Here is a 21,025-nt window from a genome sequence, read left to right on the forward strand (position 1 = left end):
CAGTCAAAACAGGAGTTAATGAGTGTAGCATCAAGCTACTGGTATTCATATATATAGCATGAAAGTGACTTAATACAAAAATATAAGAAACAGTGGCATTGGTTGGCCAGTAAGTATTGAATATTACAAAACATTTTTCATCATTCAAGTGACATATGACATATTTAAAAATAATTATTGGCACTCAGTGGCCAGTTACAAAACATCAGAAGTCATCAGTCAAAACAGGAGTTAATGAGTGTAGAGCATGAATGCATTATTACAAAATATCATTCACTATTACTCAGAACTCATCATTTAAGTGACATAAGACATAATTAAAATGTAACACTCTGTAACAATTACTCAAAGTCTGTGATTAGAAAACATCATTCAGTATTACTCATAACTCTTTTAAATTGGTATCATTATTTGGGACTGGTAATACATTTTTTTGTGCTAGCAATGCATTGCGTTGGGATCGATAATTAATTGCTGGGGCATAACAATATTTGCTTTTGACTTATTGCTGCAAATGAAGATGGGTAACGTCTTCGTCATGAGTCAGCTGTAGCAAGGTTATGAAACAAATGGAGTGTATGTGATCACATTCATGAATGACACAGGTTTAATGACCAACTGCTTATAGCACATTAATTTTATGAATAATTTCTCCTGCAAAAAATACAAAATGGATTATTAAGCTGAAAGAAGAAACGCATATTATGCTGAACAGCAGTAAACTTCGAATTAATAGGTAATGAAATGTGTATTAAATATATATATGTTCTCTAGCTGTCCTTTCCAAAACCTTCAATCACCAAACCATGCGACATACGACATACTGTCAAGACGAACTGCAACAAGTACTTAAATAACTACAAAGCATAAATACATAAACTTCAACATTATCCTCATCTGCAAAGAAAAACTTCATTATCATTACTATCATCACCTGCAAAGAAAAACTTCATTATCCATATCATCATAACTCCATTATTATCATCACCTGTAAAGAAAAACTTCATTATCCATATTAGCATATTCTGTATCACTATTCTTCATCATTCATTATCATCTGCAAAAAAGTCCCTTCATTATTTATTATACAACTATTCATAGTATAGAGTTCCTTATTTCTAGCATATTTCATCACTAAAACTAAAATGTGTAGTTCTGTCTGACAGCCTGCGTCAATCGCCTCGTATTCTGAAAGAAAAAATTAGTTAAGACTGCTATCATACAATGTGTATAGTATATTCTTGTTAATGCTTATTAATTCTGATCCATTTACTCTTCGTGACGAAGTATTGCATCTTCTTTCGTTCATTGCGAAGGTGAAATTCCCATTTCTGTTTAATTTATTTCATTTACACGTTATTTCTTTCTGAAAATGATAAACAATGATTAATGTCTTGCATTTAAATCATGTACCCATTAAAGAAAAACTGGTTTCTAGTGACATAATTGAGCATACAGCATAGCATGACAGAAAATGTAATATGTCAAAAACATAGACAGTGTGCAGGTGCAAAAATGTACACAGAGTATCACAATGTAGCAGCAAAAAAAAAAAAAAAAAAAAAAATGTAAAATAGTCACGATGCTGAGATATCACAAGGCCAAATGTAAAAATCAACTGGTGTTTGTTACATCTTAAATATTTCATAGTGCATACAAACAAAACAGGAAAACAATCATACATACATGAAGAATGGAAAATGTGCACGGTCTGATATGTAACGACAAGAAAAGCGACCTGCTAACCTTACCTTGCCGGGCACTTGCCAAGAAAAAATACGATAATCATCAGTAAGTAATCACTTAGATATAATTGCATAAGTGGTCATAAAATGTGTAAGTTCATCTGGAAAAATGTGCACAGTCTGATGTGTAACGACAAGAAAAGCGACCTGCTAATCTTACTTTGCCGGGCACTTGCCAAGAAAAAATATGATAATCATAAGTAAGTGTTCATGTGAATATAATTGCATAAATGGTCATAAAAAAAATCAGGTAATCCCATTACAGTGTGATAAATCATAAAGTATGTTCATTCAATAAACGGTTTGATGTTCGAGACGTGGTGATTCCCTTTGGTTTTTCTGGTTCTCAGAGTTTCGACGTGTACTACATTGGGGTGAGGAATGCTGCGAATTCGATATGGACCTGCGTATAAAAGCTCAAATTTACTACATCTACTTTTTCCTCTCTTAGAAAAATAATGTGTGCGTACTAATATCTTCTGTCCAATGTGAAAGTCACGGCGTGTACAAACCTGTTTTTGCTGTCTTCTCCGGCGCTCTACGGCACGTTTGATGTTGTTCAGTGCAATGTCAATTATTTCATGGTGTCGTAGTCGACGAGATGTAGGAAAGGTTACTAATTCTTTAATTTTGTTAGGTGGTTCAACATTTTTCAGTATAACAGACGGAGATAGCATAGTAGATTCATTTGGTATGGAATTAATTACATCCTGGAATGAGAGTATGTGTGTGTCCCAATCAATATGTTTTTTATGGCAGTATATTCTGCACAGTTTACCAATTTCTTTCATTAATCGTTCACAAGGGTTCGAGGAAGCATGGTACCTGTATATATAGATCGGAGAAATGTTTCTAGCTCGTAACATACGTGTCCATATAGCAGATCGAAATAGAAAATGTTTTACAAATGCTTTCGAAACAGTTTTAGCAGTAGCTTTGCGTAACGGAATGAAGGTAACAAATTTTGAAGTGAGTTCAACAGCGACAAAGATGTAGCAAAAACCTCTATTAGTTCTGGGAATCGGACCAAAAATGTCTACAGCGGCCATGTGTCTCAATTTAACAGGCACATTGGGATGTAATGGAGGAATATGTGAAGTCGTATATGACTTAGCTTTCTGGCAGATTTTACATGACGCTAAAACTCGTCGAATACGTTTCTCCATGTTGGTAAAATAACAGTTCTGTCTCAGTAGTAGAAAACATTTTCTGGCTCCGTAATGTGCGTAACTTAAATGAGTATACCAGATTAATTTGTTAACAAGCTCATCAGGAACGCATAATAACCAATTGTTGCTGTCAGGGTGAGAGCAGCGAAACAGAATGTTATTGCGTGCAGTGTAATGGTTTCTAATGGTAACATTATTCCTATCTTGCCAAAGGTGTTTAATTTCTTTCCATACGTTGTCTTTACTCTGCTCTTGTGCTATGTCTCGTAATGACGACGAAATGAAATTCTCAAATGCAACTTGTTGAATGTACATGACGCTGAAATTTGCTTTGCAGAAGTTGGTTGTGATGTCTTGCTGAATGTTGCTGGGAGAACAGGATAGTGCGTCTGCTACAATATTTTGTGTACCGGGAATGTGAACAGTTGTAAAATTAAGTTCCTGCAAATAAAGTTTCCATCTACTTAATCTATCGTGTGTAAATTTAGCGGAAAGTAAGAACTGTATAGCTCTATGATCTGTGTAAACGGCCGTATGTCTTCCATAAAGAAAATGGCTAAATCTCGTAAATGCTCATACAACACATAATGTTTCAGGTTCTGTAACAGAATAATTGCGTTCAGTAGGTGACAGAATGCGACTCGCAAAGGCGATGATTTTAATTACTGTAGAACCATCTTCAATTTCCTGAAAAATGTGTACGCCTAAAGCGGTGTTAGAACTATCGTTGGCAATGGAAAAATTTCTAGTAAGATCTGGATGTGATAAAAGAGGTGCATTCAACAAGGCATGTTTCAAATAACATTTTCGTGAACAAGATTCTGTGTATCTGAAGTATTGCTTACGTTGCTGGAAGATGCAACCTGTACTATATCTAGTCAAATTCTGACGTGCTATTATTTTCGGGAGGATGCTGTGGCATTTCAACTATTTGTACTGTTCTGTTATTTCTTCCTGACGTATTACGTTCGGGATGATATCTACTGTCTGGTTCATTCATGATAATATGTTGTTGCGGATGATTTTGCTGTTGGTAAGACCGACTGTTATTAAACGTATGCTGAAAATTGTGCTCAGTACTTTTACGTCTGTCATGATAGCCATTTCTATACGGTGCATTGCGATAGGAATTGAAATAGTGTGTTTTCTGTACATACTGATTCCCTTGTTGCTGTGCGTTACTATTTGTTGGGGCCGACGCTATATGCGTACACGGCGAAACATTAAAGCTTGGTTGACCTTGTACATTACATTGTTGGTTAGGTATGCTAACCGGTTGGTTTTGTTGCTGTTGATGGGAAAAACCTCTATTGTTACCAAAATGCATTCGCTGTTGCTGATAATTTTGACGATACTGATAGTTAAAATTTTGTCTGTTTTGAAATTACGCTGGTAGTTCTTGTCATTTCAGGAGTGTCTAATGAAAACTGTCACTTTCGGTAAAATTTGTCATATCGGGTTTTCTTTAGTCATTCTTAATCCTAGATAGATCGATAGTTGAAGAGCTGTTTTAATAGATGTAAAGGATAGTAGAAGAGAAGGCAGCAGTGCAGAAAACTAAAGATGAAATAGCACTCCTACGGCTCGGGGCCCTGTGCACGCTACGGCACATATTCATTAAAGCGTAATGAATCCCCTGAGTTTAATTACGCGCTACAAATAAATTTTAGGTTCTGCGTTATAGGCAATGCCGGTGAAAATTCAAAAGCAAATTGCTGTATCCATGCTAATTCTAGTTTCTGCATTACACGAAATGCTGATGAAAATACAAAAGCAAATTGTCGTATCCAGTCCAAAGCGTGACTCTGTGCTCTGTCATTTTTAAATACCTTACATTTTTCTAAGGATAAAAATTGCTCGCAATCAACGTTATCGTCTCTGAATGTGTGAACAGGTTCAGGATTGTGTGAGAATCTGTTTGTCTGTGACACTTCGTATTCTAAGTCACGTAGTCTCTGTAAATTACCTAAGTTACACTGGCTGTGTGAGTCTGATAAATGTTCGCAAAGTGGCGTATGCTGTGACGTGTTAGTGACTGAAACATTTTTCATTTCTGTCACTTTAATACGTTCGTCAATTTGGCTGATCTGTTGTTCAAATTTCTTACCCACTTCCGTATCCAGAGTGTGAGAAAGTTCTGGTGACTTTAAATTAAACTCGTCGCGCGTCTGTGTTGCGTTTTCTGAACATAGTTCAGTGCCTGCATTAATTTCATCTCTATGTGATTCTGTTGTGCCTACATGTCTATTACCTAATTCTTGTGCAACAGATCTAATTTCTTCACTACTGTTACTAGCACAAGCCTTAATTTCCTCACGTAATTGTTCTTTAGTATCATGACGTTGCACGGTAACGGCTGTAATCTGTTCACGAAGTTGTTTGTTCTGTTCGTTAAGGTTGTCGTGTTTTTCATTCGCCTGTTTAAAACTTTCATTAAATTGTTTGCACGATTCACTAAGTTGTTTGGAATCGTTGTCGAAACTTTCATTAAGTTGTTTGAAATGGTTGTCGAAATTTTCATTAAGTTGTTTGAAACTGTTGTTTAGTTCTTCACTGAATTGTTTGAAATTTGCATTACGTTGTTTGTACGATTCATTAATTTGTAGCAATAATGCCATAACTTGATCGCAGCTAAAATTAGCAACTCGATTCTCTGTGCTGTGTGTTGGTGTATCTGCTTTTGTTGCGTTTTGTGTAACCAGTTGGTCATTCTCTGATTCTTGAAAAGCTTCACCACTTGGATGTGCACTGTTAGTCACTACCTCGGAATCAAATAAATCTGTCGTACTTTGAGTACACTGTTCATTTTCGTTAGAAAAATTTGTCTGTTCATAACGTAAATTTTGCAAACCGGGTGTGTCAAGCTGGGCAGCGTTCATTGTAACAGAACGTCCCGCGTCATCAGTTGTCGTTAAATTAACAGAGGACACAATTGAATTTGTTTGCCCATCACTAGGATCAAAATCATTACTAGCGGTCGGTACGCACTGATTGTCTGTAAATGGAGGATTGTCATCATTACACTGAGTGTCGCAAATATTATCGGTCAAATTATTCGAGTCGGCTATTTCACTCATTGCACATCGCGATGTACTGTTAACGGTTTTTCGCGGCCGTTTCACTAATCAAAATTAAGCACAAATGAAACAAGGACAGTGCAAAAATGCAACAAACACAATTACAAGAAAGAGCAACAAATTGCCGATGATCTGTGAAAGAAAGAGTGACAAATTAGTAAATGCGTTGCGCCAGATGCAAACTACGTTTAAGTAAATAAGAGCAGATATATGACTACTTATCAGAAGATTCACACAGAAATACTATCCTGGCCGGATGTCGCCAAGTGTAACCTCCCCACAAAAATATTAATTAAAATATGAACCAGATGTAACCTCCCCACAAAATTAATATTTAAATGAACCAAGTGTAACCTTCCCACAAAAATAATTTAAAGATGAACCAAGTGTAACCTCCCCACAAAAATATTAAAAAAAAAAGAACCAAGTGCAACCTCCCCCACGGAAATATTAATTAAAATGAATTTTAAATATTGTAGCCGCTGAACAAAATTGGTTCCCATTTATTATCTCCGTGCAGAAATGCATTCACATTTAATGTACCCACAAAATTCTTTTCTCATTTAATGTTAAGTTCGAAACAGAAAAATTCCTAAACACCAAAATAATAAAAAAAATTCAGTAACCTGGTAAATTTTATGACGACAGCAGTGCTGCGCCACGGCCCTGTACTCTGAATAAAAAAAGAGCAAAATTCTTACCTCAATAAAAACTGCGAATATATCTGCTCTTACCTAAAAAATTTTCGGCACAGCTCCGTGCAATGCTGGCCTATGCTTTGTGATTCGTGAAAGAAATAATCATCCGTTGGATAAATCTTTAAATTGAAATGAATGCTTTTTTTAAAGAAAAATACTTTATATTATAAAAAATTATTATTGGGGCATTTTTTAAAAAGAAATTGAATGACAGTTAACATACATTACTAGATATGTGCAAGGCTGCTTCTTTACCTTCTACAATAATACTCATCCTCCAGAGTCCCGACCAGAGCATCCTGCAGACAAGCGCAGACACGCGCCGACTCCTGCCGACTACTGCCGACTCACGCAGACTACTGAAGACTAATGCCGACTAGCGACAAGCAACAACTAACTACATACTGCTCTCTGGTCAGAAACTCTCCTAAGTCTTGCCTGTTGCAGGCAGCGCATACAGCGCATACCTCTTACAAGCTGACTGCATTACGATCCTACTGCCACCGACATAGAGCTCGCGTAAGGAGCACGAAGACAAGATACTAGAAATTAGGGCCGCTACGGACGCATATAGATAGTCGTTATTCCCTCGCTCTATCTGCAAGTGGATCATGAAAGAAAACTTCTATTAGTGGTACAGGGTACCCTTCGCCAAGCACCGTACTGTGGCTTGCTGAATATATACACAGATGTAGAATACAGAGATTGGTCTTGTTCTAATGGTTCAGCCATGTTTACTTCAACTGTCAGAGACATGTATTGCGCCTTGCCGACTTCATGGTCGCCGGCGGCAGATACGGCCAGCCAGCAAGACGGGAGCCTTCCGCAGCGATACCAGCAGTCCAGCCATCGCCCAGTCAAACACACTACACGCCTCTCATCCAAGTCCAACTGTCAGATGCTTCCCTCTTTTAACAACCACGACTTACGTCCGTGGTAAACACCCTGAAAATATTTTTACTGATAATGGGAAAATTGTTGCTTAATTGCCCTAACAAGTGTAATTTGTAAACTCTATTTGTAGAGCCGTCGTCCAAAAGCACTTTTGTCTCTAAAAATAGACTTTTTTGAAAAATGTCTTTACGTTTTTGCACCTGACGCTTCGAAAACTTTTACGCAGTTTGCAAATGTCACAGCAGCGTACCATTTCATTTATGGTAATTATCTGATGCTAAAAATTCGACAACTAAACACTGTTAAGGAAACATATAGTTAACAGCGGCGACAAGTACTTGGTGACTGAGGTGACTGAAACGGAGAACAGACTTAGCTTATTGGGGCCGGATGACTAACGAATGGGCACTGCAGAGTTAGACGAAATAAAGTTGTCGCCGTTCTTTTCAACGAGGCAGTACGCAGTGGGACAAAAATGCCCAAACCCAACGCTAATTACTTGTGCAGGATATGCAGCTGCAAAAAAGCCGCTTCTTTCTGGTCAAATATTCGCAAAGCTCTCGTGTACATCTTTCGCTTTAGATTTCATCACTGCAGGTTTACATTTCCGCAATACCGTGCAAGCTGTGGTTTGTGTGTTTTTTGTGTCAAAAGGCTGTGTTGGCGATGGATACTTGATACTAACAAGGCGCTCACGTAAAAAGTGTGATAGGACATCCATAAAGCACACCACATCTTGCAGTTATGCCACCCAAAAAGCCGTTAATCCATCATGTGGAACTGACTGACATCCTGAACTGGAAACTGTGTATAAACATAACAATTGATAAAAACATTGGATAAAATTCGATTGTCTTTGAGCATTCTAGTCGTGTTTGCTGGAAACGATATAAGGAAATTATGTTTTATGGAATTGAGAGTATATAACATTGAAATCTTGACGGAGAGCTCACTATCATTAATACTGATTCTCTTCAAGAGTGTGCTATTTTGGGAGTAAACGTACTGCTGTGATTCAGACCACAATTACGCCATTACATCCTCATTAGCAGAAGTCAACGCTGGTGAGAAAACGCACTTTCGCAGTGAAACATGTTGATACACACTTCCCAACTGCAGACTACGGGATATCACTATCTGGAGAGACTTTTGCGCCGTGCGTGGCTCGTATTCCCGCCATCACGTATTTTGCATCCTGTTTTTAAGGTACTTCCACTTCACTACGTTAATTTAAATTACTACTGTCACTGAGTTGCTGCTTTGCCTGACCGTGACCAGCGCTAGAGCGCATATCGATATATCACCTCTCGTAGTATCTTTGCTCGACTGCTATGACTTCCCGGTCGTTGTCTGTCACGACGAGAGTTCGCATAGCGAGCTCGGGGCTGCCAGGCAGTTAGTTGGAGCGCAGTCCGGACCTGCCAGTCGGGGAGTTACAATGCGGCACTAGTGCAGTCGGGTTGGAGCTGTGAGGTCTGCGTCGACATGGCTCGCCCGACCATTGCCGCCACGCATCACTTGAGCCGGGCCACGGTCTTGGTGGATCGTCGGTCGGTCGTCCAACCGGACGAGCCGTTTTGGCTCGCCGATCGTTCATAAGTCGGCTGTGTGTGTGTGTGTGTGTGTGTGTATGTGTGTGTGCTTGCATCGACTCCCGATTTGTCTTCATGCTTAGTTACAGTTGGTATCGTTCAGGTCTTCGTGCAGGTGTTTGTCAGGTTGTGTGTGTAGTTACCGTTATTTCCATTGAAGACCATTTTAGGTGTTGTCGGCAGTCTGAGGGCAGTGCTCGTTCTCATCGGGCAACGTGTAACTGGTTCTCTGAGAGCTTCTGGTCCCCTTCAATTACCATCTTGTGGAACTTGGGTCGGTCCTTTCCTGGTGCAGGGATGTTTTTTAGCCAGTGAGCGTGTTTCCTCTTCATGATTGGGTCCGACCCAGTATTTCCGCCGTCGTACGTTTGGAACTGAGCGGGAGACGCCCCAGCATTGCAATCGCGACGGAGCAGCAGTCGCGGACGGACCAGCAGGCAGTCGGTAAGTTGTTACGGACGAGGGAAATTATCTCCCCGCGGTGCAGCCGGCTGGGTCCGCTGCCGGTGTCTGCGCAGTGTCGGAGCGTGTGTGGAGCTGTCCGTTCGCTACGAGCTTCGTGGTTGTCGACCCAGAACGTCAAAGTTGAGTAGTGGTTTCAACTACCCAAGCCACGTGCATTCATGATGTGGTGGCTCGTTTCGATGGTTTGCTGTTGAGGTGGTTTTCCTGCGAGCAACACCGAGTGTTTCTACTGCTGAAATTTAGCCGCCATATGGTGCAATTAATTATAGTGGTTGACGACAGTTCGAGTGCACCGGTGGAATTTTCTGCCTTGTGTGTTCTGGTTACCTGCCCTGGGCACTGACGTAAATTCAGGCAGTGTTCTTTTGGGTGAAGTTAACTATATTACCGTGTTTCAAACTCAAGTGTACCAGCGGAATTTTCTGCCTAGTGGCTGTTAGTGTTCCGGTTACCTACCATGGTCACTAACGTAATTTCAGGCAGCGTCCTTTGCTCACCTGTTGTCGCTGTCCAACATGGTGTGTAATTCTGACAGCTAATACGTACTCCTTGTAAATTATCATGTTTGTAACCTTTCTGTTTGAGTTCTTATATACTGATTGATGGGAAGCAAGTCGTTGTGTCGGTCGGTTCGTGGCTGTCCGCTGGTTGGGTTCCGACGCATCAAGTGTAGTTGTGCTCACCACCTGTGTCTCCTAGGTGAACGAGGGCAGACCGACCTCCCTGGAGTCTTCTGAGTGCCGTTGTCTTTATTGTCTTTCACACCGGTGTTTAATTATCTGTTTTCAACCACTTAAAATTTAAGGCTTATGTTTATTTTTTTCTTTTTTCTTAAAAATTTTGCGCCGGCCGAAGTGGCCGTGCGGTTAAAGGCGCTGCAGTCTGGAACCGCAAGACCGCTACGGTCGCAGGTTCGAATCCTGCCTGCGGCATGGATGTTTGTGATGTCCTTAGGTTAGTTAGGTTTAACTAGTTCTAAGTTCTAGGGGACTAATGACCTCAGCAGTTGAGTCCCATAGTGCTCAGAGCCATTTTTAAAAATTTTGCCAAATTAATTGTGGGCTTTCAGTCTTGCAACATTACTCTTAAAATTATCTTTCAAGCTTAAATATTGCGGCCTTCTGCCTTTAAAAGTCTATGGCAATATATTTTAAAATTTTTTAAACTTAATTGTGCCCTTCAGCCATTGGTACTGGACCTTGCGTATGTTTGTTCTATCTGCCTGGCCTGGAGGCTTTCCAGTTAGCCGTGATATATGTTTTCTTAATTTATTTTGTTTTTTTATTGAATTTTTGTGTTGTTGATTTTTAAGATTTCTTGTTTTTACATATTGTGGCGTTCTGCCTTTAAAAGTCTATGGCAATATATTCTAAAATTTTGAAACTTAATTGTGGCCTTCAGACATTTGTATTGCACATTGCATATGTTTGTTCTATCTACTTTGCTTTGAGGCTTTCCATGTAGCTGTGATAGATGTTTTTTTGTTCTTGTTTTATTATCTTATTGCTATTTGAACTGGATTTTTATCTTGTTGATTTGTTAAGATTTCTTGTTTCGAGACCTTCAGCCGTGAAAGAGTTGCGTTTGGTAAAGGTTCGGTGATGTGCCACTTTGGTTATAAATGTTATTAAATTACAATTGGAAGATGAAACTGACCCTAACCTTATTTGGCCCTTTCCACAATCCTAATTACCTGTTCTGCCCAGCGGCTTTAGCGGGCGTATCGAGTTTCTTCAATCAAATACAAATATATTCCAATGCAATCCCAAGAGACTACAAAGAAAATACACTCCTGGAAATGGAAAAAAGAACACATTGACACCGGTGTGTCAGACCCACCATACTTGCTCCGTACACTGCGAGAGTGTTGTACAAGCAATGATCACATGCACGGCACAGCGGACACACCAGGAACCGCGGTGTTGGCCGTCGAATGGCACTAGCTGCGCAGCATTTGTGCACCGCCGCCGTCAGTGTCAGCCAGTTTGCCGTGGCATACGGAGCTCCATCGCAGTCTTTAACACTGGTAGCATGCCGCGACAGAGTGGACGTGAACCGTATGTGCAGTTGACGGACTTTGAGCGAGGGCGTATAGTGGGCATGCGGGAGGCCGGGTGGACGTACCGCCGAATTGCTCAACACGTGGGGCGTGAGGTCTCCACAGTACATCGATGTTGTCGCCAGTGGTCGGTGGAAGGTGCACGTGCCCGTTGACCTGGGACCGGACCGCAGCGACGCACGGATGCACGCCAAGACCGTAGGATCCTACGCAGTGCCGTAGGGGACCGCACCGCCACTTCCCAGCAAATTAGGGACATTGTTGCTCCTGGGGTATCGGCGAGGACCATTCGCAACCGCCTCCATGAAGCTGGGCTACGCTCCCGCACACCGTTAGGCCGTCTTCCGCTCACGCCCCAACATCATGCAGCCCGCCTCCAGTGGTGTCGCGACAGGCGTGAATGGAGGGACGGATGGAGACGTGTCGTCTTCAGCGATGAGAGTCGCTTCTGCCTTGGTGCCAATGATGGTCGTATGCGTGTTTGGCGCCGTGCAGGTGAGAGCCACAATCAGGACTGCATACGACCGAGGCACACAGGGCCAACACCCGGCATCATGGTGTGGGGAGCGATCTCCTACACTGGCCGTACACCACTGGTGATCGTCGAGGGGACACTGAATAGTGTACAATACATCCAAACCATCATCGAACCCATCGTTCTACCATTCCTAGACCGGCAAGGGAACTTGCTGTTCCAACAGGACAATGCACGTCCGCATGTATCCCGTGCCACCCAACGTGCTCTAGAAGGTGTAAGTCAACTACCCTGGCCAGCAAGATCTCTGGATCTGTCCCCCATTGAGCATGTTTGTGACTGGATGAAGCGTCGTCTCACGCGGTCTCCACGTCCAGCACGAACGCTGGTCCAACTGAGGCACCAGGTGGAAATGGCATGGCAAGCCGTTCCACAGGACTACATCCAGCATCTCTACGATTGTCTCCATGGGAGAATAGCAGCCTGCATTGCTGCGAAAGGTGGATATACACTGTACTAGTGCCGACATTGTGCATGCTCTGTTGCCTGTGTCTATGTGCCTGTGGTTCTCTCAGTGTGATCATGTGATGTATCTGACCCCAGGAATGTGTCAATAAAGTTTCCCCTTCCTGGGACAATGAATTCACGGTGTTCTTATTTCAATTTCCAGGAGTGTAAATCGTGCGTAAGAAATGTTTTTAGCAATAGCCAATACTTGTGTTGCAGGTCACAGAATGTGTTAATAAAATATCTAAAACATGACATTAGTCTTTAATTTGAAGACACAAATAATTCGTTGTGAGGTTTGGAGACACAAGTATCAGTTCGTTGTGACGGTGACAGAGAAAGTGTTCGGTATGGATTATGAATGCGACACTTGACTTAGAGCCTCAAAATGGAGTGTGCTTCGACACGTAAAGGGAGTGGACGCTGCTCTTTCACGGCAGATGGAGTTATGGACGCGCTGTTCCAGGAAAACTGGCAGGCTGTAAACACGTGGCAGATAGATGTATGCGTGGCCGGCCTGAGTGGTCTCTCACGGTGGCGCGCAGATGAGATATACGTGCGCACTGCGGTTGGCCATTAGCGGCCTAATTAATCACTAGCCGACTACACGGCTCAGAAGCGACTGTTTACGAAGCGAAGCCAGGAAGCCAGGTGGAATGAAACGCGTGCAACACATGTATAAGGGGACAGAAGGAAATCAACCACATGAGGTGAAGATGATGAGATACGAGTATACGGTGCTAAGGGGAAAAGCAACATCGGTAAGGAAATTATTAGTGAAAAAAAAAATCACACTAAGGCACACTCTCTCTCTCTCTCTCTCTCTCTCTCACACACACACACACATACACACACACATAACATATTATAAAAAATATACAACCAACATTTCAGGAAATATTCTTCACGCATAGATGAGGTAAATGTTACACGAACATGAATTCTGAAACCTTTCACTTTCTACGCACCTCATAGGGCATACATTGGGGGAAATATTCAGCAGGAGAACTTGCCATCATAGGACAACATAGTTCCATATGTGGAAAGTTCAAAATACCACCTGTTAAAATTGGTACATATCTACTAGCCCATAAAGTTTCGGGCGTACGTTCATGCTAATTATCATGCTTCAGGTGCTGTGCATAGCCTGCCCCCACGTGCGTAAATCGCACAGAACGTTCATATAACCATGTAGAAGTGTAGTAAAAGTCCTTCTTTCGAACTTGTGCGTCATACTGACTTGGCTGCCGGTTACGCCATCAAAGCGTTGACTTTTCATGTGAACTTCTGCATTTTGTTGTTTTGTGGTATGTTGTGTTCATATTGGTTGAAATCGGGTTTTGTCACCTGCGATGATTTTTTTCCGGGATATAATCGTCCACATTTTGCATTTCAATCAAGGCGTGGCAGGCGCCCACACATCGTTGCTGTTGTGAGGAAGTCGAAGTGTGTGGCACAATCGTTGCACATACGTATCTCTTCTTCAGTCCGCCCCGATACCTGAATGGTGAGGGTGACGGATTGCCGTTCTACGAGCCCGGGTTCGATTCCCGGCTGCGTCGGGGACTTTCTCTGCTCAGGGACTGGGTGTTGTGTTGTCTTCATCCCCATCGGGCGCGCAGGTCGCCCAATGTGGCGTTGAATGTAATAAGACCTGCACCAAGGCGGCCGGACCTGCCCCGTAAGGAGCCTCCCGGCCAATGACGCAAAACGCTCATTTGATTTCGTCTCTTCTTCAAAATATTCTGCATACTATCTTGAGCACTTGATTTACACATGTTACTCAAATGCCATTTCTTACACGACACCATCGCACGCTCACCACTGAACACTGCCTGCTCACAGCTGACTGGTCCAGTGCACATCAGTTGCTTACATATGTTAGTTCAAGCTGCCAGTGTAGTCACTCCGCTCAGGTCGCATTTGCATATCACAGCATCTTCTTCCTGTCTGTTAAATTACGCTTCTGTAGCACGTCATCTACGTGGTGTAGCAATTTTAATGGCCAGTAGTGTAATTGTGGTTCAAAAATGGCAAATGGTTCTGAGCACTATGGGACTTAGCATCTGAGGTCTTCAGTCCCCTAGAACTTTGAACTACTTAAACCTAACTAATCTGAGGACATCACACGAATCCATACCCGAGACAGGTTTCGAACCTGCGACCGTAGCGGCCGCTCGGTTCCAGACTGAAGCGCCTAGAAGCGCTCGTCCACAGCGGCCGGCTTGTAATTGTGAATTGTTGTTTAACCCAGGTCAACTCACAGAAAACAATGTACAATTTGTTTTGACGAAAGCACGAAATAATCGTGTTTAATGAATTGTGAAAAATTTGAAACCGAAAACGGTACTTTTTGAAACAAATTAACCTAAAACCATTTTTTGGCTGGTTGCTGAACACCATCAGATTCATTCAATGAAGATTACTTCTTCGGTAATTGAGAGACCCACTGCAGTATTTTCACGTGTTACTCATAAGACAGAGAACAGTAGACAGCCATCGATTCTGGTTTTGTCAGGTTGGGGGATTGTTGTTGCGAAATAGATATAAATTTACTTATTCTTGATAATTGTAACTTTGTAGCTTGAGGATCAAAATAGTCACATTACAATATACAGGGTCAGTCAAGTAAGGCGTGAGGTGTTCCAGAATGGAAACGAGGTTTTCGGTAAATGGTAGTACTTTAAGGGGCATGTACTTTGGTACGTGATAAAGTGGCTTTACTCGTATGTCGATCAGGATATTGAAGGAAGTATGATTTCTCGTATAGAATGATTTAATTTTTTGGCATCTGAAAGTGCCTCAAAAGACGTGAACAGTGATATAAATATTGGTAAAGGTTGAAACTCTTCACAAAAGAATCCGAGAAATATTCTAATCGGCTGCTGCATTGTAAACACGCTCTTGCCCCGCTACGTCGTTGTATCAAGTCTGTCGACTGTTTACGTTTGTGCACTGCAGAACTAGCAGGAACTGTGTCGTCTGCCGGCAGGTTATTTCTACTGCAAAATTCGTTGCATGCAAACACGTGCACCAACGAGGAGAAGTCAGACTCGCTACTTTCATACTGCTATTAGTGACAGGCAAGGAATATGGGATCACCCAGAGGAGTGTCACATGCATCTTGCATCGAAACAAATTCTCCCTTATCACCTGTCACTACACCAGGTACTCGGAGGACGTGATTTCGAAGGTCGTTTAGAAATATGGAAATTTGTGGTAAGGTTTTACGGGACCAAACTGCTGTGGTCATCGGTCCCTAGGCTTACACACTACTTATTCTAACTTAAACTAATTTAACACTAAGAACAACACATACACCCAGGCCCGATGGAGGACTCGAACTTCCGACGGGGGCAATGGGGGAGCCGTGCGAACCGTGACAAGGCGCCCCACACCGCTCGGCCACCCTGCGCGGCTAAAGTTGTTTAGAATTTACCTGGTTTGCTCTACATCGCTTGGAAGTCGATATTACGATTATCCAACGTGTGTGCTTTATCTACGAAGCAATGTTTAGGAACCATGGTAATGTAAACTTACGTAACATACACCACTGGGCAATAAAGAATCCACGCTGACTTCGTTAGGTACAATTACAACGACATTGAGGCGAAATCCTATGGTGCGACATCATAGTAAAGTCCATTGTGGGATTTTACTTCATACCAGGGATGTTAAAAGGAAATACGTGTGCACGCTTTCTTACGAACATTCTATGTGTTCTTCCAGACGAGCTACCAGTGCATAAACGACAGTGTATGTGGTTTAAACACGACGGCTGCCGAACTCAAACAACCCGTGTTGCATCGCAGATACTGAACCAAAAGTTTCCTGACCTTTGGATAGGACAGAATGGTACAGTAAAATAGCTAGGCAGGTCTCTTGATTTGACTCCTCTTCATTTCTTTCTATGGTGAGCACTGAAAGATGCACTTTATCATGAAGTCCCAACTAAGCCAGACGACATGCGCCATTGAATCGCCGCAGCAAGGAATGGAATATCATCCATTGTGTTTCCATACGTCCCTCAGTCTCTAGGAAGGCAATTACAAATGAGACTTTCAGTGAATGATAGAATCTGAGGACATGATTAAGTAAAGTGTACAGCTACTTTTCGTTAAGATAAATATTTATTTTGTGAGTGACAACCCTTCAGTCATTCTGAGCAAAATGTTTAGTTTATTTAAAGAGTATCCAGTCTAATTTCAATTGCATGTAGTATCTATAGACACATTTAGCCAAGGAGGGTGTTTTACCTACAAGAAGTATTCAAGCGTTTCCAGGAAAAGACATCTAAGGCACTTTTTTTCCAAATCTAAGAAACTTAGTGCAGTAGTTTCGTTTCTTTTTTTCGATGGATAGGGCTGCTCCTCATTATTATAAAGTATGAATTACCGTTATTTCTGTTTCGGCCTTGAGAAGTAAGCAGCAACGGGGAGATTTAAAATGAAAAACTGCCTGTCGACACTGTTGTTGTTTTTGGAAACGTTCACACATTTGAAATAGTTTTCCTAAGACCCATCTGATGAGCCAGAACTAGCATATACCGTAGTTCCGTACATAAAAATCGTAGCTGATCCTGTATCTGTATCGTATATGAAAAGAGATTTTAGCAGAATACGCCTGTCTTTGCTGCATACAATGACGTAGCCTCGGAAGAGAGCTCTGTTAGGCGGTGTTTACAGCGCAGTAGCTGCCTCTGGCCGCATTAATTTCCAATTTTCGACATTTCTGGTATTCTTTTGAGAGAAGTTTCAATGTCAAAATTAACAAGCATTATATCACACTACTCTTCTTTTCAAGTGCTATCTGACCCCGTTGGAAAAGTTATATCATTTTGTTTAAAAAAGTCATACTTACATCGAGTGACATTATACTGAGTGCACTATCCAAAAATTACCTCGAGCAATTAAACAGAGAACCGACTCGTGGAGATAACATCTTGGACCTACTGATAACAAACAGACCCGAACTTTTCGACTCTGTATGTACAGAACAGGGAATCAGTGATCATAAGGCCGTTGCAGCATCCCTGAATATGGAAGTTAGTAGGAATATAAAAAAAGGAAGGAAGGTTTATCTGTTTAGCAAGAGTAATAGAAGGCAGATTTCAGACTACCTAACAGATCAAAACGAAAATTTCTGTTCCGACACTGACAATGCTGAGTGTTTATGGAAAAAGTTCAAGGCAATCGTAAAATGCGTTTTAGACAGGTACGTGCCGAGTAAAACTGTGAGGGACGGGAAAAACCCACCGTGGTACAACAACAAAGTAAGGAAACTATTGCGAAAGCAAAGAGACCTTCACTCCAAGTTTGAACGCAGCCAAAACCTCTCAGACAAACAGAAGCTAAACGATGTCAAAGTTAGCGTAAGGAGGGCTATGCGTGAAGCGTTCAGTGAATTCGAAAGTAAAATTCTATGTACCGATTTGACAGAAAATCCTAGGAAGTTCTGGTCTTACGTTAAATCAGTAAGTGGCACGAAACAGCATATCCAGACACTCCGGGATGATGATGGCATTGAAACAGAGGATGACACGCGTAAAGCTGAAATACTAAACACCTTTTTCGAAAGCTGTTTCACAGAGGAAGATCGCACTGCAGTTCCTTCTCTAAATCCTCGCACAAACGAAAAAATGGCTGACATCTAAATAAGTGTCCAAGGAATAGAAAAGCAACTGGAATCACTCAACAGAGGAAAGTCCACTGGACCTGACGGGACACCAATTCGATTCTACACAGAGTACGCGAAACAACTTGCCCCCCTTCTAACAGCCGTGTACCGCAAGTCTCTAGAGGAACGGAAGGTTCCAAATGATTGGAAAAGAGCACAGGTAGTCCCCGTCTTCAAGAAGGGTCGTCGAGCAGATGCGCAAAACTATAGACCTATATCTCTGACGTCGATCTGTTGTAGAATTTTAAAACATGTTTTTTGCTCGAGTATCATGTCGTTTTTGGAAACCCAGAATCTACTATGTAGGAATCAACATGGATTCCGGAAACAGCGATCGTGTGAGACCCAACTCGCTTTATTTGTTTATGAGACCCAGAAAATATTAGATACAGGCTCCCAGGTAGATGCTATTTTTCTTGACTTCCGGAAGGCGTTCGATACAGTTCCGCACTGTCGCCTGATAAACAAAGTAAGAGCCTACGGAATATCAGACCAGCTGTGTGGCTGGATTGAAGAGTTTTTAGCAAACAGAACACAGCATGTTGTTATCAATGGAGAGACGTCTACAGACGTTAAAGTAACCTCTGGCGTGCCACAGGGGAGTGTTATGGGACCATTGCTTTTCACAATATATATAAATGACCTAGTAGATAGTGTCGGAAGTCCCATGCGGCTTTTCGCGAATGATGCTGTAGTATACAGAGAAGTTGCAGCATTAGAAAATTGTAGCGAAATGCAGGAAGATCTGCAGCGGAAAGGCACTTGGTGCAGGGAGTGGCAACTGACCCTTAACATAGACAAATGTAATGTATTGCGAATACATAGAAAGAAGGATCCTTTATTGTATGATTATATGATAGCGGAACAAACACTGGTAGCAGTTACTTCTGTAAAATATCTGGGAGTCTGCGTGCGGAACGAGTTGAAGTGGAATGATCATATAAAATTAATTGTTGGTAAGGCGGGTACCAGGTTGAGATTCATTGGGAGAGTCCTTAGAAAATGTAGTCCATCAACAAATGAGGTGTCTTACAAAACACTCGTTCGACCTATACTTGAGTGGGATCCGTACCAGATCGGGTTGACGGAGGAGATAGAGAAGATCCAAAGAAGAGCGGCGCGTTTCGTCACAGGGTTATTTGGTAACCGTGATAGTGTTACGGAGATGTTTAACAAACTCAAGTGGCAGACTCTGCAAGAGAGGCGCTCTGCATCGCGGTGTAGCTTACTCGCCAGGTTTCGAGAGGGTGCGTTTCTGGATGAGGTATCGAATATATTGTTTCCCCCTACTTATACCTCCCGAGGAGATCACGAATGTAAAATTAGAGCGATTAGAGCGCGCACGGAGGCTTTCAGACAGTCGTTCTTCCCGCGAACCATACGCGACTGGAACAGGAAAGGGAGGTAATGACAGAGGCACGTAAAGTGCCCTCCGCCACGCACCGTTGGGTGGCTTGCGGAGTATAAATGTAGATGTAGATGTACTTCAGTATCTCAATCGATGTAAGAGTTGAGACACTTTAGCGAAGTACATGACCCTTACCGTACCATCATTTGCTGAAAATCTCGTTTCAATACATACAAACGTTCACGAAATAAAACTGGTGTTATGTCTTACGTGACTGATCCTAGATGTAGCATTACAGTGTAAAAAAAAAAAAAAAAAAAAAAAAAAAAAAAAAAAAAAAAAAAAAAAATGTGGAGGGGGGTGGCGGGACGATGAAAATTATGACCGAAAATTTCTCTTTAATCAATTTTAAGATAGATTTTGGCCTATTTATCGTCCTTTATATTCCAGATTACATCAACTCAACTTAGCACAACCTCACATGTATAAATTTAAATGAGCTTCTTTAACCAGTTCCTGTGTACTGTTATGAACTTCTTATTCGCTATTTGGAGTACTACATTTGGCCAACAAGTCCATACGACGTCCTCTCCATGGACTTCTTAACTTCTGTTACAGCCATCTTCTCACATTTTGCATCATTTAATAATACTTTGTCTCCTGCGTTGAATTTGGATTTTGAGTGCAATCATAATACTCCTTATTCCTCTCCTTAAATTCCTCGTTAAAATTCTTTGGCATCTAATTCATCTGGCCCATTACTTCCATTAGTTCCCTTACTTAACCGCTATGGGATCCTGGGTACGTTGCATATTCCCTCCAAATACACCCCCAATGGAGTGAAACCAGTTGATGACAGCGGTGTAGTGTTATACACAAAAATGGCAAAATGTATCCCTTCACCCCAATTTTCCTGCTTCGTTCCCACATAGTGGCTTAGATATTCTATTAGTGTTCGATGGGTCCTTCGATTTCTCCATTCGTTTGAATACGGTATGCACAAGATTTAATCTTTTGGATCGTCAGTACGCGCCAAACCCTCTTTAAGATCCCACTTACGAAGTTTATCCCTTGGTCACTCAATAATACTGATGGCATTCCACAATTGCAAATTATTCTTGGCACTAACACTCGCGCTATTGTGTCGGCATCCTGTTATATTATACGGTTTGCTACAACAAATTTCGTGAGAGCATCCTGAAATGTTAGGATGCGTCTGTTCTTTTTCTTTGTTACCTGAATTGGTCCGTATACGTCAATACCGCAATGGGAGACTCCCTGGTTAGGTATTTCTGTGCAGTCGTAAAGCATCAACTGCAC

The sequence above is a fragment of the Schistocerca serialis genome, chromosome 6 (genome assembly GCF_023864345.2).
Source record: "Schistocerca serialis cubense isolate TAMUIC-IGC-003099 chromosome 6, iqSchSeri2.2, whole genome shotgun sequence".
NCBI lineage: Eukaryota > Metazoa > Arthropoda > Insecta > Orthoptera > Acrididae > Schistocerca > Schistocerca serialis.